This window comes from Oncorhynchus mykiss, chromosome 10 (genome assembly GCF_013265735.2).
Source record: "Oncorhynchus mykiss isolate Arlee chromosome 10, USDA_OmykA_1.1, whole genome shotgun sequence".
NCBI lineage: Eukaryota > Metazoa > Chordata > Actinopteri > Salmoniformes > Salmonidae > Oncorhynchus > Oncorhynchus mykiss.
This window is the reverse complement of record NC_048574.1, coordinates 64,692,978-64,715,386: the sequence shown is the minus strand read 5'-3', so window position 1 is coordinate 64,715,386 and position 22,409 is coordinate 64,692,978. Positions and strand designations below refer to the sequence as shown.

At 44.9% G+C, this 22,409-nt stretch overlaps 1 protein-coding gene across 9 annotated transcripts in view; it reads left to right on the top strand.

The window, feature by feature from the left end:
• Window positions 1–799: 799 nt before the first annotated feature.
• LOC110533185 (teneurin-3) overlaps window positions 800–22,409 on the top strand; it is a 410,089-nt gene continuing 388,479 nt past the window's right edge. For 3 of the 9 annotated variants that reach the window (XM_036933612.1, XM_036933610.1, XM_036933609.1), the window contains exon 1: window positions 801–1,316. The gene's annotated coding sequence lies outside the window, so the exon portion shown is untranslated. Of the gene's footprint in view, window positions 1,317–22,409 lie in introns of all 9 variants that reach the window. The other 6 variants (XM_036933607.1, XM_036933605.1, XM_036933616.1 and 3 more) reach the window with 4 other exon arrangements.

Below are 22,409 nucleotides of genomic sequence, written 5' to 3'. Positions count from 1 at the left end.
CGCCAAACATGACCTCATGACATTTGACTATTAACATTGGTGTCAAAGGCAAAGCAGAAGAACATGTGCAACCATGGGCTGCATCTGCATGTTGGCAGGAATAGAAAAACAGTCTGATTCTAGTCATTATTTTTACTTTCTAGTGGGGTGGCTGGCTGCAATATATATTCAAATATAATGCTCTGTTTGTCCTCAGTTTCATCTTGTAATATTGCTAGAAAAAGTACACAATTGGTTATTACTGTACCTGGCAGCAAATGGTACAGTACTGTTTGTTTGACGGAATTCCAAATAATTTTTACCATGCCATCTCTAAGCAGGCCTAATTATGGCAACCTACTTATACAAATATGTGACCGTCAAATAAAACAACATAACGATGTATTTATTAAGATGTCATAACAACTGATGTCGGCTGCAAGCTGCTCTGTACTAAACAAATAACCCTGCGCCTATACACCATCCTCTCCAAATCGAAGCCCTAAATCCATTATCTGAGTGTGCAGCCTAATCAGTACCAACGCAGACATCTTCATCTGCTTCGATATCCGTCGCGGAGTCATTTATCACACCGCGACGCAACTCATGGGTGACCCTTAAATTATTACCCATATAGTGCTAGATATACATACTGATTGGACGCAGCAGGGGGAACACTGGGTCTTTACATCGACTGACTGCGAGAAGGGGGAGACCCTCCATCGCGCGCAGGACAACAATATCTATGTAGACCCGGAGACCTCTCCGTTCTTATGAAAATACAAAATAGCCACCTTGCTTGTACCGTTGGCGGTTGGAAGAGTGTGAGAAAGTGCCTTTCATTCGGTCGTTTCGTCACGTCAAGGAGACTGACGTTTACGGAGGCAGTGGTTCTCTCGGTGCAAATAGGCTACAACAATCGTAACTCGATCTCCCCCTGTTTTGTGTCGTGGTTGGTAGGGTCCTCAGTAGTTACACATGTGTGGTTGTCACTGCTGGACGGTGTCATGCTCGAATCCTTTGCTTCTTGCACTGCGCTGTCCTCTTCTGTTGAGTGATCAGACATTCTTCACTGTTGTTCCCGGGCAGTGAATATCTGTCAACCGCCCCGTCGGCGACATTGGTATGTTTTATATTTCCATTGAGCTACGGGACTATCCTATCGTTTTGAAATAGCTGGAGTGAGAGTTGTGTTTGCCAGAACCTTTGTTTTACCACCGACTATTCCATTCAGAAAACAGCGACGCATTCCCTAGAAGTTGGAGCATCGTTTGGTGAAGTTTTGACACACCGATACTGAACAACAATGGGATTCTAATCGGACAAATCCACACCAGGTAGGGCCCTAAACTGTACTGTCATGTTGTCATTTAATTATTTTAATTATATTGTCCAAAATGATAAACACATTTATTAGCCGGGTATTGGTTTGGCTAGTGTTTGCTTCCTGTGAGAGTTGTTGATAAATTACCCGCCGTTCGTGTTTTTACAAGCGCCTGACATGAAAGCTGCCATCGAAAAATCCCATTTAATATTTTGAGGTACCGTTCGTAGCGTATATGTCTGTTGTGTATTGTGACACTTCTGAACTACCTTGATCAGGATAAACTGGCATATGTGCATTTTATTCGATTACGCATTGTTGGACACATTAAAATAGTTCACCTGGTATGTGCGCACGTGCTTAAAATAAGCACAAAAAAATATATAGAAATTGCCTTTTGATTGCGTACAGCTGAAGGCCTACAGTAATTTTACGTTGTATTTAATCCATCCACACAACTATATGTCAGTTATTTAAAACATATATATATATTTAGCTCTCTGACATTGTTGCTATTTCGCAAACTTGGGAGACTTTGCTGCCATTTATGAGTGCCATTGTTGTTGCTCATGTAGATGTATTTACTCCTTTAACTTTCCCGGCAGTGTTAGTTTGTATCAGGTGCGACAAGCGCACAGGTCGATTATCAGACAAATGCATAAAATGGAAAAAATAATACATCGTTGTCTTCCTTCTCTACGAAGTCGACAAATACACTATATGTTGCTCCGCTGTGTTATTAATACACGGTATCATTACGGTTTATATGGGACCTTTCAAAACACATAACAGTACACTGTAAAGCTTTCAGTTTGTCATCATTTCTGGGCATACGGTGTTGGTTATCCATAACGTGTGTTGGTTTAGCCTGACAGATTTATCTCCGTATAAGTAGTCTTGGGGCTCTATTCAATATGTATCGCTGAAGCGTTACAGATTGCGGATATAAATATAAAAGTAATTTACATTGAGCTAACAAATGCAGCGTTTACCGTGAATGCAGTCTCTGCGACCGCTGGAACTTTGTCTTTAATTGTCAATTGCGCTATAAAGCGGCTCTTCAGCGTTACGGATTGAATATAGACCATAGTCTTTATCCAATGGGGATGCCAACAATGCGATATAACAAAATACGCTACCCGTATACCAAAATATTGGAAAAGCATCCAGGTCAAATGAATGTTAAAAATGACTATGAATCATGTCGTTGTCCCTGAGATAGATATGGTGCAGAGTGTGTAGTTTGTGATTTGGCTCACTTCTTTGCCCTTTTTTTCCCCGGAGGCACTGAGCCTGGAAGTCCCTTTAGCCTACAGCATAATTAAAATGTTCCGTAATTCACATAAATTTTAATGTAACCCCCAGGTTAGGCTATTTTAAGATGTGGGGTGAAACGTTGTTTAAGGGTTTATATTGGTTAAAGAAACAGCAGGCCTGTAACAATGATTTATTAGACAGTCAATAGATACTTTATTGAACATCAGAAACACCAGTTTAAAAGTGTAATGCTATCAAACATTTTGTAGTTATTTCAGTACATAGGGACTGTTTTCAGTTTTTCTTAAAGGTCAACACTGTCACTTTACAGTTGTAGATTATTTCATTGACAAGGTGCATAAGGTTATATTGGATCTTGTTCTCAGAATCAGCACACCACCGTTAGTCAGTAGAAATAGGGACACACACACACACACTAGTATTGTATATACAACATTTGTTTTAATTCAAATGTTGTTTTTTTTTACATTGTAAAATTAGATTGCACTCTTATCTCTTTTTTAAAATTAAAAAAATAAATAAATAAACCATTTATGGTGGTTGACTCCAGTAGGTTCAGACCAGTGCCCTATAAACAGCCTGGACATGGTGCAGACAGCCAGTGTAGGTAAAAAAGAGCTGAGGTATCTTCATGTTCTGCAATTGCGGCTGAAAAATGAGACTGAAGATAGAGGCCGACGAAAGATTCCTGGATCCTCCTAAATAGGCTTTTGTTTAAACAGGGACGGGGCCTATGGAGTTGAACCAGGCTATAATGTGGCACTGCACAGAGAGATTTGATACACAGTTAAACTATTATAGTTCAGTCTTGTGTGTTTCTCGGAGAGAGAAAGAGGCCAGATATTTGTTCTGCTCTGTTCAAGCTGTCTCTCATTTTCACTCAGGTATTGTACATCTTTTATGGTATTGTTATTTTATTTTTCAAATAATGGTGCTCAATTTCATTGTGCGAGGAAGTTTTATATTCTTTTTGATAACCTAACCTAATTTTTGTGTGCCAATGCTTTGGTTTGTAGCCAGCCGGTCTTCTGAGCAGGCACAGGGAGCCTGCCGGTCTTCTGAGCAGGCACAGGGAGCCTGTCAGTCTTCTGAGCAGGCACAGGGCTGTTGTTGGGCAGACAACTGGGTTGTCGTACAGTGTAAACGCATCGGTTTAGTGTAGTCTACGTCCAGCCCACATAACGTATGGCACTGGCATCCACATACAGTACTGCTATGCGTCCTCTAGATGCCTGCTGGATGTCATTTGATCCTGTGACCCTTCAGTTATATAACTGAAATTGTTGCAAAGGGGAACTGTATGATTACGCTAGGTAATCAAGAACCATAATGAAAGATATTTAATTGCCTTTTAGTGAGGGAATTACTGTATTTAAATTCTGCCCTAAACAATAACCTTTAAGACCAATATTTTGAAGGTAACAAGCAAAAGTTAGTTTGTTAGAAATGAAAGATAAATGTATGTTATTTATGTCTAGATTTGAGGATGGGATCATGATGTATTTGACACACCTTCTTTGCAGAAGGTATTTTCTTTATGAAACCCCCCCTGGTAGGCCTAATTCAGAAGAATGTTTCTATTGCTGCGAAACAAATGGTTCCTGGGTGGGTGGAGGGTGGCGGGGTGGGGTGGGGTGGAGAGCGGTGAGGTGGAGTGGAGAGCTGTGAGGTGGGGTGGAGAGGGGTGAGGTGAGGTGGGGTGGAGCGGGATGAGGTGAGGTGGGGTGGAGAGCTGTGAGGTGGGGTGGAGCGGGGTGAGGTGGGGCGGAGTGGAGTGGAGTGGGGTGGAGTGGAGTGGTTGCGGGGTGGAGTGGGGTGGGCGGGTCGAATTAATTTGAAGTGCAGTCGTAATCAATTTCTGATGTAGTTTGGTGCACTAGGGGATGTCGATCTCCAAGGTCCAAAAAAAACAGATTTTATTAGTTCACATTAACTCTCGGTTGATTGATGGGATCACTTTGGAGATCTGAGGTTTCATTTGTTACTCATACGTAGCCAGTGATTTTTAAAAACTTCATGACAGGGCCTTTGGTGGCGGTTGTGCGGGGTACTTTGGAAGGAGAGAAGGCATCATTTGTTACTATAATGGTGTTAAAAAAGTCCCGTTTGGCCGTCGTGATCCTCACTCTAAATCCATGCCCAGGTGTGACCGGTTGAAAGACGGTTGCCACTTGTCATTCTGATTGCATCAACAGTGTGTGTTCTTATTCAGGAGTCGCCGTTACTTCCCTGTGTGCACCAGATGGTTTATTCTGTGTAAATATAGCCTCTAATTCATTTTTCAGTGACATATTGAAGTGTTAATTCTGTCAAATGTGCATAAGCTTCATTAATACTATCAGATCAATGCCGTTTGAACAGAAGACCCAGTACTTCACCTCAGAGGCTTGCCAAACGATAGGGCAAGAGAGATACGTCGAGGCCTGTAGAAGAGAATGCCTCCTCTCCTTAGACAGACTGTGGGAATGGTATAGCAACCATGAAAACGGAAGCGAGGCCAAGGTAGAGCGCCAGATGTATAGAAGAGAAGGGAGTAAGGGAATAGCCACCAAGGGCATGCACAAGGCTGATTCACCAGCAGCTTGTTAAGTGTGGTGCGTGAGCAGTGCAGCAGAGGAGAGGAGCGGCGGCACCGAGCACCACACTCTGCCTGGAATAGCGTGTTTCATTGGAGCAGGGCTCATTGCAGCCCAGCCATGCTGAAACGGGGGAGGGTCGGGGGTGAGGAGAGAGGGAGGGAGGAGGAGATGGGGGTAGAGGAGAGGCTCCCTTCCGCCACGGGCAAGCAGTGCACAGTGCACACCAGCCCCAGCCAAGCTCCCGAGCAGCTCCCAGCTCACTGAGTTGAGTGCACTTGTGAAGTGGTGGCGTGGTGGGACAAGGAAAGGGAAAGGGAGGACAGCTCCTCTGTCTGTCTGGGACTTTGTCAATCACAACATATCACAGGGAGAGATTGGAGAGGGGAAAGGTGAATGTTTGTGATTTAGTGAAGCCCCCCCATTTATTTAATACACACACAAGCACACACACACAAAACTCCCCCTGACACATCCCGGCCCACCGTCCCCACACCCTCCCTCCCTCCCTCCCTCCCACTCTTCGAGGGAGGCGATTTGTTATGATAGCAGCATGAGAACCTTAATGAAAGGCAGCTGTGTGTGGGGATGTTATTCTGTCCCAGTGAACCCCCCCCCCCCCCCCCCCCCCACACTCTCCTCAATACACCTGCTAAAACACATTTATGTATTGCTCTGTTGCCAGTCCGATGGCGATGGCTGCTGATGCAATGAACAGCACTACAGAGAGTCAATGTATTATTAGAATGGAAACCCCTCTGTGTGTCTCTGTAATGATGCACAAGCATACACACGCACACACACACGCACACACACACACACACACACACACACACACACACACACACACACACACACACACACACACACACACACACACACACACACACAAGCACCCAGACCCTTTGTATGTTTTCTATTTTATTTTCTCTCTCCACTTCTCTTTATAGAAGGTGAAGGTATGGAGTACTTCAAAGGGATTAACGCACACACACACAAATACGAACACACACACACACACACACAGACACACACACAAATACGAACACACACACACACACACACACACAGACACACACACACACACACAAATACGAACACACACACAAATACAAACACACACACACAAATACGAACACACACACAAATACAAACACACACACACACACACACACACAAATACGAACACACACACACACACACACAAATACGAACACACACACACACACACACACACAAATACAAACACACACACACACACACACACACACAAATACGAACACACACACACACACACAAATACGAACACACACACACACACACACAAATACAAACACACACACACACAAATACAAACACACACACACACACACACACACACACACACACACACACACACACACACACAAATACAAACACACACACAAATACAAACACACACACACACACACACACACCTGTCCATCTCCAACCGCCAGATTTATTTTCTTCTTAACATCAGCCAATTGTCTTTCCCTATGAACCTCACTAAAATATTTATGGACTCCTCCCTTTCCAGGCACTAGGCTTTGACGGCATTATGTCAGCGTCTAAAATGATGATGGATTTCTTTGTTGTTGTTGCCATCTCTGGTACATGTAGGCTCACTGTAAACACACGTTGTTTCACAATATCTAAATATGTAGGATCATTTTTTGGGATCTCTGGTACATGTAGGCTCACTGTAAACACACGTTGTTTCACAATATCTCAATATGTAGGATCATTTTTTGGGATCTCTGGTACATGTAGGCTCACTGTAAACACATTGTTTCACAATATCTCAAAATGTAGGATCATTTTTTGGAGCTCTGGTACATGTAGGCTCACTGTAAACACATTGTTTCACAATATCTCAAAATGTAGGATCATTTTTTGGAGCTCTGGTACATGTAGGCCCACTGTAAACTGGTTGTTTCACTGTGCAGTTATGTGGTTGGTTGGACAAAGATAGTTTGACAACAAATTTTATGTGTAAAATATGGTTCAAACAAACGTTTCTTCCAGAAGTTTGCCGAATCTCTTGTGTTAGATGGAACCATATGGTTTGATGTGAAATGAACATGTGGTCTGTGAACCAACAATGAATAGAGATCTGGAGGTGTCAAAGTGTGTTTGGTGCGACAACAAAAAATAAAATATGTACTCTTTTCATTGGCTCGACAATGCTCAATCCCGCTCGCTCTGTCCCTGAATGTGATGGTGTTTGGAACACAACATCCTGGTTCTCCCTTGCAGAATGCCTGCTTTGGTGCTTACTTTTGTGCCATTAAAGTGTTGCAAAATGCTATTGTCAGTTCTTATTATTACCTGTTTAAAAATATTTAAAAACAAGATTTCATAAATTACGTTTTCAGTACAAACAGAATCGATGAAAAACGTGTAACAGAATATTCAACATGCGATACAGCTCTTAAGACACTACTTATTGACATATTATGTCAGTGGACCATCCATGTACCTACAGCCAATGGCCATATTGACACACATTAGAGGAACGCTCAACTGGAGTTGAGACATTGACCCTCGGCAGTGAGCGGTCTATGCCAGTTACTTGCTGTGATGGGGATGTAATGAGGTGTGTGTGTGTTTGTGAGTGTGTCTGAACGCCAGTGAGGGTAGTGGGGCAGGATGGGGCAGCCCAGAGTCCAACTCCTGGATCATTTGTCCTGAACCTTCCTCCCCACACGCCACACCTCACCTCCAGGCTCATTTAATCCATGCACACGCTGAGCAAAATAATTGAAATGTACACACTGTGTGTGTGTGTCGCTCCACTGTGTGTGTGTGTGTCGCTCTACTCTGTGTGTGTCGCTCCACTGCGTGTGTGTCGCTCCACTGCGTGTGTGTGTCGCTCCACTGCGTGTGTGTGTCGCTCTACTCTGTGTGTGTCGCTCCACTGCGTGTGTGTGTCGCTCCATTGTGTGTGTGTGTGTGTCGCTCCATTCTGTGTGTGTGTGTCACTCCGCTGTGTATGTGTGTGTCGCTCCATTCTGTGTGTGTGTGTCGCTCCACTGTGTATGTGTGTGTCGCTCCACTGTGTGTGTGTTTGTGTGTGTTTGTGTCCCTCCGCTGCTCTGTTGCCTCAGGGGTCTCCTGGTTGTGTGTGCGTTCATGAGTATCATCCGTGAGATAGCGCGAGTTCCACCATTATTAATTGACCCTCCAGCGTCAAGCAGAACATGTACCATTCCCCAGCTGTTGCATATATAAATCCCAATGGTTAAAGATGTACGACATGTACATCCTTTACTGAAAGGTCTAGTGGTGTATCTCTCCCAGGTGTCTGAGATGTACAGTAAGATAAATAATAATAATAATAATAATTGAAAAATGTCAAGAATTTTCTTTGTTTTTATGTGTTATGTTTGAGGTGATGTTTCTTTGTCTTTGTCTGTGTTCTAAAGAACTAGTATGACGTTTGAAATGGAACATGTGTTTATAGACCTCTTAATGACTGACCTCTTAATGACTGACCTCTTAATGACTGACCTCTTAATGACTGACTTCTGTATTTTCCTGACTGATGTTTCCTCATAGTACAGTATGCGAAGTGTGCTTTCCTCACACCGCCCTGCTCCATTCGCTTACCATGCTTCCTCCGTAACCATTTCTGATTGGCTGCTGGTCTTCCTCCTGCCCAATATTCCGTCAGGCGCGTAGGATAGGTCAGCTCAACACCAGCTCAAGCCCCTATTCTGCCGTACCTGTTTAAAATGTGGGCGCTGCTCGCTCACAGAGGAACCCTGCTGAGCGACTTGTGTACAGTCACAGGAGTACTGTACTGAATATGAGTAGCCTACAGTCACAGGAGTACTGTACTGAATATGAGTAGCCTACAGTCACAGGAGTACTGTACTGAATATGAGTAGCCTACAGTCACAGGAGTACTGTACTGAATATGAGTAGCCTACAGTCACAGGAGTACTGTACTTAATATGAGTAGCCTACAGTTACAGGAGTACTGTACTGAATATGAGTAGCCTACAGTTACAGGAGTACTGTACTGAATATGAGTAGCCTACAGTTACAGGAGTACTGTACTGAATATGAGTAGCCTACAGTTACAGGAGTACTGTACTGAATATGAGTAGCCTACAGTCACGGGAGTACTGTACTTAATATGAGTAGCCTACAGTTACAGGAGTACTGTACTGAATATGAGTAGCCTACAGTCACAGGAGTACTGTACTTAATATGAGTAGCCTACAGTTACAGGAGTACTGTACTGAATATGAGTAGCCTACAGTCTTGGCAATACTGTATATGAAAAAACTGTGAGTGACTGATTAAAAAACGCTTTGGACAAGAGCTCAGCTTGAAGGTAATGTAGTGATTATTCTCTCTGTAATTTGAATGTAATGTCTTAGTTTCAGACACCAGACACCCGGCATGTTCTTTGATATATGGTGCTATTGATTTGAATGTGTTCAGGTAGGCTAGACGAATTGACGATAATATCGTATTTAAAAATAGGCCCGAGAAATTCCTCTGACATTCAGTCATTGAAAATGGCGATTTCCCTTTCAGCACGGCTGATATTACAGTAGTCTTGTGGAGACATGATGCTTTGAAGCGTAGCTTCTCTTATTTATGCCTGCTTTTAATCTCTCTGAACTCTGACCTTTTCCCTTTCACAGCAGAGATATGTTTGACCTGTGTGTTTTCTTCTGTGCTGTGTTTTCCTCCTCCAACGTTATTTCTCGTACGTATCTGGCTTGTTCTTTCACTCAGCAGAGCAGATCTTTTTGACCGGCGTGTCGCTGCTCTGGTGCTGGCATTTTTCACGTTCCACGTCTTGCACTCCCGTATCTCTGCTCATGTCCCAATCTATATTTTATGAACGCTGCAGTAAATAAACGGTTGGTCATGAACACAAACATGAACCGTGTTTCCCCCATGGTTTTCCTACAGTCAGAGGTAGCGGGCGTCTGGGGGGGTCACAGAACGGTGAAGCAGACTTGTTTCTCTTGTTTCGATCAAGCTATCATTCTTCTCTTTTCTTTGTGGCTGAGCCTGGGTCTGATACAGCCATTCAGTTCAGTGAGAGCCAGGGCCGGAGCTGAGGCTATCCCACCCTCGCTTTTTGGAGAGAGATCAACATTCCTACAAAGTCCAGCTTTGTGACCAGAATGAGTAGAGTAGACTGAGACTGAGACGCTGTAACCTCTTCAGACCAAAGCCGAGCCCGCCAGCCAGCCAGGGACAGATATGTTCATTAAAGCGACAATAGATTGGGGGGGGGGGGATTTCCCCCCTCTCTTTCTCACGTGCACACACGCACACAGACACAGTCAAACACACACACACACTATCCACTATCCAGACTACATGTTTCTAGTGATGGGGGTGCGATACAATTACATATTGGGCTATAATATATTATAATATATTGGCATTATCACAATATTATTTTTGCGGTACTTGGCTGTACCGGCACCAAAACTCCAGTATTTTTCCTTCATGGCTTGTTCTCCATCTTCTTTATAAACAGTGAGCCAACATGTTTGCAACACTTTTATTTCCCTGACTGATGAAAACTTGTTTTCTCATGGTCTCTCTTGTCTCTCTGCAGCAGACATTATAGTGAGCAATATGTTTGGAACATCGAATGGCAATACATATTGTATCGGCGTCTAAGTATCCTGACAATTCAAACCCTACATGTGTCCTCAAGTGCTCCTCCCCTGTTGTTGTTATAACGACCGACCATACCAGTTGAGCCAAAGTGATCATGGCAGGTGTAATTAGAGGGTGTATCCTGTTCCCTATGTAGAGCACTACTTTTCACTATCGGGCCCACAGGAGTGCACTATATAGGTACTAGGGTGCCATTTGGGACACAGAGAGAAGAATGTGACCCTTTGCTCTCGTTGAGAATGAGTTGTTTATACATGTTCTTGGATTGGGTTGGTTTTCAGCAATTACAGAGAAAATGGTTTGAAAATATTTATTTTGCTATTGTGGTTAGATTAGCTTTGTGTGGTTAGGCTACATTTAAATGATTTTGCCTTAAAAAAATAGGCCTACTGCATGCATACTGTTTTGATCTCTGTTGCAGTCGTCTACAATTTGTAGTCTGCAGTAATTCATTATTGTTATTATTACTGAGAGAACTCCAGAACTGTGGGCCCAGGTTTGTTAATGGCAATGGGAGCGGTTTTTGGAGAGCTTTCATGTGTGTTTGACTTCAGTTTATGGGCGTCTTCCGTTGGAATTCAACATCCCACACATTTGATCCGTTTAGAATTTTCTACAGCACCACAAAGATATAGAATTGCACCCTTCCTCAAGTCTAGATGGGGTGGATTGGCATCCAGGTATCATTTTATGTCTGTGGCCAATGGTTTGGAATTGGGAATGAGGCTTTGCTTCTGATTGATCATAGGCAAATCAAATGTCACCTGGCTCGGAGTGGTGTGCTTCTCAAGTACTGAATTTGGCAAGGAGATTCTGCTGCTGTCGGTGGAATGTGTGTGCCTGTGTGGATAAGAAGGGAAATAGAAAACGAAACGAACGACACTTGAAATAAATAATGAAGGTTATTGAAATGGAGTGTAATACATCTTGCATATTGAGCCTCGCTACTTGTTAAATTGACAGGCCCTAACCAGAAAGAATTTGCCTGATGGATGATTTGGGGCCTTCTAATGGCTACAAGCACTTGAAAAATGAAAACATCGACCCATCCGCTCCTCAAGTTTTCCATAGTCTTAATGAGAACGAGTGGTAAGGAAAGAGAGAAATAGGTGGAGGGGGAAATGAAAAACTAAAACTCTGGCAGCTAAGCTATCTCGGGCAGCTAGGCTAACTCTGGCAGCTAGGCTAACTCTGGCAGCTAAGCTATCTCGGGCAGCTAGGCTAACTCTGGCAGCTAGGCTACATGTGTGTTTCAGTTAAACTTGAAATGTTGGACAGGTCTCCCAGTGGTATACTATAATAACACACTGTTGGGGAAGGTGTATGTTTCTGAACCTTACCTTCTTATCCCTCCAATTCAGATGGAAAATATGAAAAACGCACCTTCCTCAAACGTGTTATTATAGTATACCACTGGGAGACCTGTATGGGTTTCGGTACTTGTATATATTGTCTCAATGTCCATTTGAACACCAAAATTGCAACAAAAAAACCAATCCACTGATTTCTATTGATTTGATGGTAGCTTTGGGAATATAGGCTAGATACCAGATAAGGGAGAGGGAATTATTGGAAGGATATGACCCATACGTTTGATTAGAAACACACCAACCATACCAGCTTTTTTTGTCTTTTAAAATACATTTAGAAGTGACATTCCTAAAATGGAAAACGGTGTCTATGCATAACCATATGGGAATTAGCTTTACAGCCCACTGCTAGTTCCGTTCCCACAAAAAGTGCGATCAAACAATGGTTCCAAATCCCTTGGAATTGACTGTGTTGGTTTTGCTGAACATTTTTCTCTGTGTGCTCACGGTGGTTTTAATCTAGATGTCAAACATCTTGATAAAGCTGGGGGGTGTCCTTGACTGATCACAGCTTTACAGAGGTTGTCTAGTGTGGGACATCTCACACATTTGACAGACACATATCCTACAGTAGATTATGTTTTACACCTTATAATAGTCCTGGGCCTATATTTGCTTTGAGATGTCCTTCTAGAATATTCTACAGTGTGTCTTAAGATATTATTATAGACCTAGGCTTATTCATTTTGATATCTCCCATTCTGTGGCCTTTACTTAATGCCATTCCCTGTAGAATGAGTGCCTGGCTGTTCTTATTGCCACATGTATCTTCCAGTTGATTGGCTCGGAGCAGAGGAGGGATCAGTTGATTGGCTCGGAGCAGCAGTGAACAGATTGAGTGAGTGTGAAAGGCGTAATGGAGGTTATGGAGAGATAGGCGATATGAGAGAGAGAAAGAGAGAGCTAGGGAGAGGGTGTTGAGAGACAGAGAGAGAGAGAAAGAGAGAGAGAAAGTAGAGCTCCCGACCGACATGTGAGGAGGCCAGGCTGAATGTCACACGTCTCGCCCCTCTGTCTCGCCCACCTCTCAACCCGGCTGCCCGCCCGCTGCACACATGACATGCTGCGTTCGTGCCACCCTGTTAATTAATCTGTACTATCTCTGAGCAGAGCCCGGCACCACAGTCTGTTCTCTCTCTACACAGCTCTCTATGTCTTTATTTATCTCTCTCAATCTCTCTTGCTCCCTTTGTCTCTTGTGCCATCTTTCTATTTCTCTCTCTCCATCTATACCCCCTTCCTGCCTTACCTGTCCACCTTCCCCTCTCGTCCCACTACTTTGGCTGAGGCCACTGTGAAAGCAGTAATGGCAGCTGCTGCATCATATCGTGTGTGTGTGTGTGTGTGTGTGTGTGGTGTGTATTGCCTACCTACCAGAGTCTAGTTTTTGTCTTCCCAAATTACCCCTGGTAGAGGTGTCATGGCAGCTTCCTGTACGGCCATTATCCCAGCATGCTCTCAATTACCTGCTCCAAAGTATGCTCCACTCACACACTTTTCCCTACTCAAAATCATGCCAAGAGAGGGTGATGACCGTATACCATTTGTCCACCCCCCCCCCCCCGGCAGGCGTCAGGCGGAGAGAGAGAAGAGGAAGTACAAACTGCATCACGGTGGCTAATGGTCGCTCCCGCTCATCATGGCTACCGGCTGAGCGAACGGAAGTGAAGGACAATGTTTTTTTATTTTATTATTGGCATGCCACAGATTTGCATTCTCCCACAAAGTGTATTTCAATGCAATTAAGACTGCGACATGGAGGTGGTGCTGCAGGCTAGGTCAAGTGGTGTGTGTGTCTGACTCGTGTGTGTGTGTGTGTGTGTGTGTGTGTGTGTGTGTGTGTGTGTGTGTGTGTGTGTGTGTGTGTGTGTGTGTGTGTGTGTGTGTGTGTGTGTGTGTGTGTACCTCAGTGATGTGGTGTCCACCTGTCCACCGTCGCCTGCTGCTCAGAGACAGTTTGACTTTGGTCTCCTCTACAAGGGTACAGTAGGGGATTGGCTGTCAACTGTCAATATCTTCTGGTCTACTTTCTTCTAAAACTGTCTAGTCCGTGGATTTGGGCAAGAAAATGGTCATGTTTCATCATCTTTACATAGACAGGTTGTTGTTTTTTATACAACATCACAGGGGTATTACCTCATGGCTTTTCGTATAGCTGTGACTGTGTGCCCATAGATACGTGTGTGTGTGTGTGTGTGTGTGTGTATGTGTGTGTGTGTGTGTGTGTGTGTGTTTTGTCGCTGTGCCCCATTCTCTGAATGTCGCTGGAGCTGGTAGCCTGCCTTGGCCTGTATGACTTCAGTGGGGTGGAAACATGGGGATGCTCTCTGCTCTCTCACAGAGGAGTGCCTTGTGGCTCGGTAGCTTTCAACACACCCACACACCGTCCCTCTCACTCGTGTGGATCGGGAACTTTCAACACCATTTCATCATTAAGTGTCTCTTCCTCTGGGTCCAAGCATCTCGTCACTCTCTAGTCTCTCCAGACCTTCTTGGCTCACACATGGATTCCTCTTCTCTTCTCTTCCCAGGCCTCATTGACTGAGTCCCAAATGTCATCCTATCCCCTACATAGTGCACTACTTTTGGCCCTAAAGGCTCTGGTCAAAAGTAGGTCTCATTGTTGACGTGGCGATAGCAGATGCATAAGCTACAGGTGCTGGTACTTTCCTTCTTTCATTCTCTTCTCTCTCTCTCTCTCTCTCTCTCTCTCTCTCTCTCTCTCTCTCTTTCTCTCTCTCCTTTAGCTCTCCTCTATCGCTCTCCCTCTATCTCTCTCCCTCTATCGCTCCTCTATCTCTCTCCCTCTGTCCCTCTATCTCTCTCTATCTCTCCTCTATATATCCCTCTATCTATCCTCTATCTATCCTCTATTTATCCCTCTATCTATCCTCTATCTACCCTTCTATATATCATTCTATCTCTCCTCTTTCTCTCATCTTTCTCTCCTCTATCTCTCCCTCTCTCTCTCTCTATCTCTCCCTCTCTCTCCTCTCTCTATCTCTCTCTCTATCTCTCCCTCTCTCTCTCGCTCGCTCTCTCGCTATCTCTCCCTCTCTCTCCTCTCTCTCTCCCTCTCATCGCTCTCTCCCTCTCTCTCTCTCTCTCTCTCTCTTTCTCTCTCTCCTTTAGCTCTCCTCTCTCTCTCCCTCTATCTCTGTCCCTCTATCTCTCCTCTATATATCCCTCTATCTATCCTCTATCTATCCCTCTATATATCCCTCTATCTATCCTCTATCTACCCTTCTATATATCATTCTATCTCTCCTCTTTCTCTCCTCTATCTCTCCTCTATTTCTCTCTCTCCCTCTATCTCTCTCTCTCTATCTCTCTATCTCTCCCTCTCTCCTCTCTCTATCTCTCTCTCTATCTCTCCCTCTCTCTCTCTCTCGCTCTCTCTCTCTCGCTATCTCTCCCTCTCTCACCTCTCTCTCTCCCTCTTTCCTCTCTCTCTCTCCTCTCTCTCTCTCTCCTCTCTCTCTCCCTCTCTCTCTCTCATCTCTCTCTCCCTCTCTCTCTCCTCTCTCTCCCTCTCTCTCTCCCCCTCTCTCTCTCTCCCTCTCTCTCTCCCCCCCTCTCTCTCTCTCTCTCTCTCTCTCTCTCTCTCTCTCTCTCCCTCTCTCCCTCTCTCCCTCTCTCCCTCTCTCCCTCTCTCCCTCTCTCCCTCTCTCTCTCCCTCTCTCCCTCTCTCCCTCTCTCTCTCCCTCTCTCCCTCTCTCTCTCCCTCTCTCCCTCTCTCCCTCTCTCCCTCTCTCCCTCTCTCCCTCTCTCCCTCTCTCCCTCTCTCCCTCTCTCTCTCTCTCTCTCTCTCTCTCTCTCTCTCTCTCTCTCTCTCCCTCTCTCTCTCTCTCTCTCTCTCCCTCTCTCTATCTCTCTCTCTCCCTCTCTCTCTCCCTCTCTCTCTATCTCTCTCTCTCTCCCTCTCTCTCTCTCTTCTCTCTCTCTTCTCTCTCTCCTCTCTCTCTCTATCTCCTCTCTCTCTCCTCTCTCTCTCTCTCCTCTCTCTCTCCCTCCTGGATATTTCTGGAGAAAAAGAGAAAGTAAATAACCCCTGTTGACTTTTCCTAAGTGTACAAACCTGTCACTAATTCCACAGAAGAGTGTATGATTATTGTCATTTCCTTCTACAGTTCTAAATTACCCATAAATGAAATGTTACCACCCATGGTGAGGGAGAGGGGAGAGGAAGACAAGATTTTAGTGATGTCTGTAAAGTGGAAAGTTATTCCTGTAAAATGTTCAGATATAGCCTGATTTAAACACTGCAGTAATCAGTATAAATTGTAAAAAATAATAATAATGGCATTTTGCTTTTCCAAGGTATTTCCTGTACTTGTTGTGGTTTGAACTGCCCCTGAGGCCAGTCACATTTTTTCTGTGACTTAAATTGATCTGGTTCATTATTTTTGATAAAACTACTACTTTGAATAAGTGGAAGAGAATGAATTGTTTTTATTTATTTAAGTGGCCCTGCCTCTAGGTACATTTGAACTAAGTGTTATTACAGCCCTTCTGTAAATACAGGTGTTAGTTTGTTCTAACCCAGACCTTCACGTGAAGTTTCCCTCAATATTATATGACCTACTTCCTGCTCTTTGTTTGCCTTCCCTCTCAATGACCTTTTGATTGGAGACCGTAACGTTGGGTAGCAACCAAACCCACCGTGCAGATGATGTATGTTGTTGTCTCTTGTACCGTGAAAGAGTCCCACGGCGCTTTAAAATAGTGTTGACATCCACATTTTTCGGTTTGTTTTGGCTTGTCTTTTTTCAACCCTGTGTCCCATGTGGAAGCACTGACATTTCAAGCAAAAAAAGCCACAGAACACTTGAGCTCCCTGCGTTGGCAATTACGGGAGTGGCTGTCACATCACACACACACACACACTTCTCATCCATACCCATTTAGCTTAGTTTCTACTCTCTTTCCTTTCTAAATAGTTGACTAATCCTCTGTTTATGTCATCCACATACGTTCATCTCTCCTCTGCTTAGTGTCCTCCACTTCTAAACACATTAGTCTCTTTAAACACATTAGCCATGTGCATTAAACACTTTACTCATGTAGCCTTACTCAAATCCATTTTACTTAGTGGACACACTTACTACTACTTACAGGCTCACTTGCCATCTGCACATCCCATGGACCACCCATTGGTACATAATCATTCACCTACATCTTTGGCTCTGGACGCTGTTATGTCATCTGCATTCTGGGTGACAGAGTGTCCCTCATCTGAAGTGAGTTTACAGTAAGCAGCCGGGCTCCACCACTCCGGATCTCACTTTCTGCTTACACACACAGGGAGGTCAAGTGGGTGTTTTCCTCCTCCCTCTCTTCTCCTCGCTGCCTTTTCGGATCCCTCACTGTCCCTACTCTGCCAAGCCTCTCCAAATGGATGTGCTCCATTATCAAAATTCAATTTCTACTCCTATCGCCGGGCGAACGTGCGCACTCACACACACACACACACACACACACACACACACACACACACACACACACACACACACACACACACACACACACACACACACACACACACACACACACACACACACACACACACACACACACAGTAGTAGGCATTAGATGAATCCCAGCCCTTCTCCCCGCTCACCTCATCAGCATCTGTTGTGGGAGAGCAAACAGCCGTAATTGTGTTAAGAGAGGAACGACCAGTGCATGACAAACGAGCGAAGGAGAGCTCCCACAGAGCAGAGCCCAGAGGCGCGACGTTGCGCCAGCAGTCTAACTTTGGCACCTTGAGGCAGACACTAGTGCAGGCAGGCGGCCACAAACACATCACTCTGCACATTACGTCATCGTAACCCTACTGTTTATGATTGATTACCTTATGAGGAAAACGGATGATTGATTCTGCCCCAGGCTTTCTGTTTTAGTCATAAGTATTCTCCAGGTGGTTTAAGGCCCCAATGTTGGGTTCTGAAACTCAGTTCCTTTGAAGAATCGCCATTTTTACGCTACCATCTTTCTTTCTCTTGAGATCATCAGATCACAGTGTAATAGCTGTCTCCCACCACCGCCTCCCCAAAACACTCCCAAAGTTTCTTTCCTTCATTCCTTCACAGAGGTGGGAGGCAGGCAGGCCCAAGGGCGTCGTATAGGCCTATCATACCGTAGAAAAGTGTAGGAGAGAGTACAGAATCTGCATCCCAAATGGCACCCTATTCCCTATTTAGTGCACTGGTAGTGCACTTTGGAGGGAATAGGGTGCCATTTGGGACATATCCGGAGTATCCACTCATTGAGTGTTAATCTTCTCTCTGTCTATGATTTCATGTTGGATTCACTGGTCTCCCAGGTATTTATTCAAGGGTATTTATCCTATAATGCTGTAGAGTAATGGTCCTGCTTTCACCCTAATTTAATTTGAGGACATCCAATAAATGCCTTAGCCTGAAATATCCTCTTTTAAACACTCGGGGGGCAGTCTCTCTGTCTCTTTCTCTCTCTCCATCCACTCATCCACCCATCCCCCTTCCAGGAGTTTAGTAAAATGACGACACTTCTCAGAATTAGCTGTGACCCTTGACCTCAAACGTTATTAAACAAATCAGGAAGAGGGCAACTAGTGGGTGGACGGCCCTCCTCTCTAACAGGTCCTGTGTGAGAACAGCGTCCTTGAGACCCGCCTTTACATTTCATTGGGTTTTTGTCTCACGTTACTTCAACGTTCGCCAAGTTCCACACGCAAACATGTTTGCAGTTAAGAGCTGTTTTGATAGCTGGGTTTGTCACTAGCTGTCTTGCCTGTGTATTTAGAAAAGAACATTCCTGTTATCCTGCCTAGCGTGTCAGCGAGCGCCGAGGCTCCAAAAGGCTCATACATCTCAGGTGTCCTGTCCGCCTCTGAGATAGATGCACATCTCAATATGACACCTGGAGAGGGAGTGTGAGTGTGTGTGTGTGTGTGTGTGTGTGTGTGTGTGTGTGTGTGTGTGTGTGTGTGTGTGTGTGTGTGTGTGTGTGTGGTAATGAAGGAGCGGGTGTTATTTGCCACTTGACTGAAGGGAACAGCGAAGAAAAAACATCCAGAGAACATTGTTTATCATAACTATCCTTCCATTCCTGCAGCTCTCAGCTAAATCCACCCATCTCTTTGGAAAAATAAGTTAGAAAGCAGAGGAAGCTTTCATGATGAGGACCACTTACCAAATGGCATCCTACTCCCTGCATAGTGCACTACTGTCTACCAAAGCCCTGGTCAAAAGAAGTGCACTATGTAGGGAATAGGGTGTCATTTAGGACATTGCAGCAGAACTTTAGGAGCTGAACTTTATTTGGAATTATTATCTATCTATTATTATTTGGATTTGGAAAAGGATCGGCCTATCGTCAATCATCCCTTTTCTCTGATACTGGGGCTTCACAGATCTGATCGGTCGGGAGAGAGGGGGACCTTTTAGCCCTGTAGAGGGACCCTCATCTCCTTTAGTTGTATAGCTCTGTAGTCACGAGGAAGATAAAAAGCCCCCTCTTAAATCTGTGCCATCTCCCATCATGCAGCGTTGATGGAGACCATCAGACAAGCTGACCAGATGGTATCTCCCTATCTATCACTGTTGAGTAGGAAAAACAGAGTGGAAAATGTGACACTTTGAAGTTTGATTTTTCCCTCGTTATTCCGCCATCATTGCAACGTTTGTTGTTTTATTTAGGCGAGTTTGAAGTTTGAAAGTTGGTGTTTGCTCGGTAGGAGAGAAACTCACACCCCACCGCTCTGCATGCGTTTTAATTGGACCGGCCCACCCAGGGCTACAACTTCTGTTTCATATCTGACAGGAGGAGCTTCCTTTTACTTTCACAGCCACACACACAGACACACGCGCGCACACACACACACACACACAGACACAGGTACACACACAGATGCGCTGCGGTCCCACACAGGGCCTGAGCCGTGAGTTACTGTAAACTCTCAAACTTTGTAATGCGTTTCAATAGCAGCTACACATCTTCTGCATCTTCAGCTGGCGCAGAAAACAGCTCATGAAACATGCAGCATCGCCAGTCACCACTTTCCCTAAAAAAGAGAGGGATCGGGCTGCTCCTGCTGAGTTGTGAAGGGAACTTGTTTTTACGTTGGTAGTTTGCAGCGAGTTTATGAATGACATATTCTCTATGAAACGTCCGCGTTGGCCTGCCACATTCTGTTGCTCTTTCAGAGGGCTTTTAGATGACTTTAGGTTCTCTCTATCTCGTCTCTTTTCACCAATAGTCCCACTTGAACAGTAACTCAGAGTGGCAACAAGCGCCATCACTTTCCACTGCTGACGTATAGGCTTCTCTGCATCATGACAGTTACATCCTAGTCATATTCTTGGAGCCCAACTCTCTAATCTACTCCGACTATACTTGTTCCCCCTCACACACGTACTGTAGCTTACGATCTTATGAAAACAAGAAAGTTCTGACTGTAGAGCTGCAATCTCCAATCTTCCCTGGATTAAGGCAGGTAATTAAAGGCTCTAATTGCACACTGTTGCTCGTTTAAAACCCTCGTTATTATCATAATTGCCTCTGGAGCCGACCCAAGTCAAGGCTGTGCTGCGTTGCCTGGCTCTACGTAGCTGTTGCATTTAGTGTGGAAGGAAGCAAGCGGCGGAGGGGGAAGGTTTAGAGTGTTACACACCCCCGCGGCTCGGTCTCTACTGGGAGCCTAGCAGCTGTGCTGAGAAGGGAAGCAAACGAGGCAAAATGACAGTCAAGGGAGGGTGGTGAGGAGAGAGGGACAGGCTGAGGGATAGAGAAGAGAAGGAAGAGGGGGACAGGCTGAGGGATAGAGAAGGAAGAGAGGGACAGGCTGAGGGATAGAGAAGAGAAGGAAGAGAGGGACAGGCTGAGGGATAGAGAAGAGAAGGAAGAGAGGGACAGGCTGAGGGATAGAGAAGAGAAGGAAGAGAAGGACAGGCTGAGGGATAGAGAAGGAAGAGAGGGACAGGCTGAGGGATAGAGAAGAGAAGGAAGAGGGGGACAGGCTGAGGGATAGAGAAGAGAAGGAAGAGAAGGACAGGCTGAGGGATAGAGAAGAGAAGGAAGAGAGGGACAGGCTGAGGGATAGAGAAGAGACGGAAGAGAGGGACAGGCTGAGGGATAGAGAAGAGAAGGAATAGAGGGACAGGCTGAGGGATAGAGAAGAGAAGGAAGAGAGGGATGGCTGAGGGATAGAGAAGAGAAGGAAGAGGGATGGCTGAGGGATAGAGAAGAGAAGGAAGAGAGGGACAGGCTGAGGGATAGAGAAGAGAAGGAAGAGAGGGATGGCTGAGAGATAGAGAGGGACAGGCTGAGGGATAGAGAAGAGAAGGAAGAGAGGGATGGCTGAGAGATAGAGAGGGACAGGCTGAGGGATAGAGAAGAGAAGGAAGAGAGGGATGGCTGAGGGATAGAGAAGAGAAGGAAGAGAGGGACAGGCTGAGGGATAGAGAAAAGAAGGAAGAGAGGGACAGGCTGAGGGATAGAGAAGATAAGGAAGAGAGGGACAGGCTGAGGGATAGAGAAGAGAAGGAAAAGAGGGATGGCTGAAGGAAGGAGTAGTGACTGAGTAGAATATGTAGAGTGAGAAAAATAAAGTGTATTGAAAGTGAGAGAGCACTATAGAGAAACGAATAGAAGTGCGTGCATATCTATGTGAGTGTGAGAAAGCGAGTAGAGGTTTGAATGAAGCTGAGAATAGGACTTGCTGACAGCTTTTATGTAATTTCATCTCACCATCTGGAGGAAAATAAAAGTCATTTGAAGTGGTCTGGAGAAATGAAAGTAGATCCGACCAAAGCGGCACTTCTAGGAACATTGATATTCTGGAATGTTGAGAGTGGAGTGGCCCAGCCGTGGAACACCCAGTATTCTAACTGCCGGCCCACTCAAGGCTGAGAGCCCCTTTGGTACGACACAAAAGATTCAACCTGTGTTGCAACAAGGTGATTAAAAAAAACTGTTCATCTTGTTGATTGCGTTCCCTATAGATATTTACCCAGACGAGATGTGGCGGCTGTGCTTTACAATGGTCTTTGTGCCTGCTTTGTCCTGGGAAAGGTGTTTACTTACACTGCTGGTCGAACAAGTTGAAATTGAAGTAAAAGTAGCCCTAACAGATCCAGAATCAGATTAACCTTCCCCAAATCCTAACTGTAACCATTAGGGGAATGAAAATATAGCCTACCCAAGACCAAGGCTAAAGGC